This window comes from Pyrgilauda ruficollis, unplaced genomic scaffold (genome assembly GCF_017590135.1).
Source record: "Pyrgilauda ruficollis isolate IOZ18807 unplaced genomic scaffold, ASM1759013v1 scaffold27, whole genome shotgun sequence".
NCBI lineage: Eukaryota > Metazoa > Chordata > Aves > Passeriformes > Passeridae > Pyrgilauda > Pyrgilauda ruficollis.
In genome coordinates this window covers 3,057,741-3,060,240 of record NW_024524044.1, presented here as the reverse complement: position 1 = coordinate 3,060,240, position 2,500 = coordinate 3,057,741, and the positions used below count along the sequence as shown (strand labels likewise).

The 2,500-nt window shown below is 35.6% G+C and overlaps 1 protein-coding gene across 2 annotated transcripts in view; it reads right to left on the bottom strand.

Moving 5' to 3' along the window:
* Window positions 1–2,500, bottom strand: part of FOXP2 (forkhead box P2) — a 403,242-nt gene that overhangs the window by 54,715 nt on the left and 346,027 nt on the right. The gene's annotated exons all lie outside the window — the stretch shown is intronic.

The window sequence follows — 2,500 nt, the reverse complement described above, 5'->3', positions numbered from 1 at the left end:
TATCTTGGCACTGAAGATGCAGCTAAGATAGGAAACCAGGTTTTGAAAGATGAAGAGCTCATCAGAAATATAAACACGTTCTTTCACTGCCAGACCTTGTAAGTTTGACGTATCACTTTTGAAAAATACTAGATTAAATGCAGAAAAGACTATGTAGCCCAGAGCTCTTGTGATTTCAAAGCCAAGTTCTTCAGCCTGACATGGCTTGCTCCAGAGGTATCTCAAAATCAGTCCTCTCTATTTCATCTCAACAACCAAAACTAGGTAACACATGGTCATGGTATCTAGATCTGCTGGAATGCAAAACATTCAAAATGCTGATGCTGTTTGAATCAAAATATTGTGCCTTTTTTTTTTTTTTTTTTAATGAAAGAGCTCACATTTCTGGTCCTGAAAAGTACTAGAAGGCATCTGTTCATTCATGTTAATAAGATACAATAGAAAAATGCAAAGACTGTTTTTTACTGTTTGGCAAATCTATTTATTAGATAATGTTTTATTTTGAGAATGTATAAACTCAGACTACTGAAGGAGATTCAACAAAAAATTATGAAGAAAGCACAGGAAGTTCTTTAATTCTTCTCAGTAGCTATGGCACCATGAACTATTCAAAGCTATTAAAAATAGATTAGTAGTTATTTACAGAAATATTAATTTCTGGAGGAAGTAGTAAACAAAGTGGGTGGAGGGGATTTTTTTTTTTAATTATGAAACTAGCTCATTTTTAGACTACTGCTTTGAGTCTTGATTCTTTACCTTAGATATCAATGTCCATTGGCAAACTCAGCGATGGAAAAAGTGAAAAAGAGTTGACTGCAAGTCCTAAAACTGGACTTTATGCCATATTTGTATAGAAAAACCCTAGGTTTTTAGGAAGCAAGCAAAGAAGCCAGGCTCTAATTTATTGCATTAGAGTGATGGGCAACAGGAGTGATGGTAATACTGGTTGTAATTGTTTAATGAAGGTAAGTAATTACTGCTGAGTTCATGAGGTATGTTCCAGCAACACTGCAAAAAACCCACTTTAGTGTTGTAAATAACAGCTACCTACAAATGTAATCACAAATCAAAATGAAATAATGTATTCATTTAGGTGGCATGATATAAAAAGTACATCATTTACCTGAAAGTCTTCCTCCTGCTGTTAAAAAAAATAAACTAATTCTGCACTGAAAAAAAACCAAACTCAATAATAAAACCATCTGTTTAGGTAATCAGATATCACGTCTTCTAGTGAGAGGAAATTAACTTGAGATCATCAAACTTTGGGTCCTGTGTGAGCCGAGTAAGAGCTGCCCCACAAGCTGAGTGAATGCAGGAGGGCTGGGAGCATCTGCAGCAATGGTCTCTGCCATGGGCAGGGGTGTCCTTCCCATCTGGTCCTGCCCTAGCTCACCTAGGGTTTCTAAAGCAGGAAGAAATTTCTCTCTGGGCTCAGGCTGGTTAACTTTATCACTTCGGAGGATACTGAAAGGCTGCCTTTTAGGATAAAAGGATTACGGGCAGGCACTTAAAATGTAAAAAGTTAATAAGCTGATTTGTAATTAATTGTAAATTGTGGCAATTTTGTGGTTTCTGTGTCTAAAAAAGTCCAACTTCTTTTTTTACTAGAGGCTTGTGGAAAGGCTGACAGACATTTCAGTCTGGATGTAAAAGTAGGGTAAGATTTAAAGTTTCATAGGTTGTGACAACCCTTAAAATGCCCTCCCCACAATACATTTAAGGGGAAAGGATCAAAAAGAGGATCAAGAGTGGAATAAAAATTACGAACTACAACAAAAAGGCCAAATACTGATTTCCTATGAAATTTACAAACACCAAGAATTTGGGGATTTTAGTATTACTTTCATAACTCTTTTAACCTGTACCTACTCTATTTTTATGTTTCAATAAATGTTTAATAAAACTGTCACTTATAAAAAACATTCATTTTTCCTTTTCCAACATGGACCAATCAAGACTTGGGGTTTTGGTGGTTTTTTGTCTGTTTAGCTTGTTTGGGGTTTTTTACTGCTGTGATTTACAGTTCTTTGCATTTAACTAGCATCAATGCAACAATACATGGAAATAACTCACAGCAAATCACTGTTTTTGGATACAGCATAGTGAAGACCTGGTCACAAAATAGATGCTAAAACACCAGTTGCATCTTATTTGGGATACCTGACCACCAAGAAAATATGAGAAACATTCCTGTTCTTTAAAGGCAGAAACTATACTTGAAGAAAATACTGTTTATATATGCAAACTTCACAGCTGCACTTGCAAGATACATCTTTTCACATTTTGCCAATAATAATTTGTGGTTTATGGGGCTCTTTATGACCAATAACTTACAAACACGAATATCCTGTGCTACTTTCAGCATTCTAGCCATCCATGCAACTGAGCAAACTGGATGGATGCATATGAAATATCTGTGTTACACACGTAAATCCTTCTTCATAACTACCTTATATCTGTCATAGCACAGTGGAAGCAGAAAACCATACTTTTACCA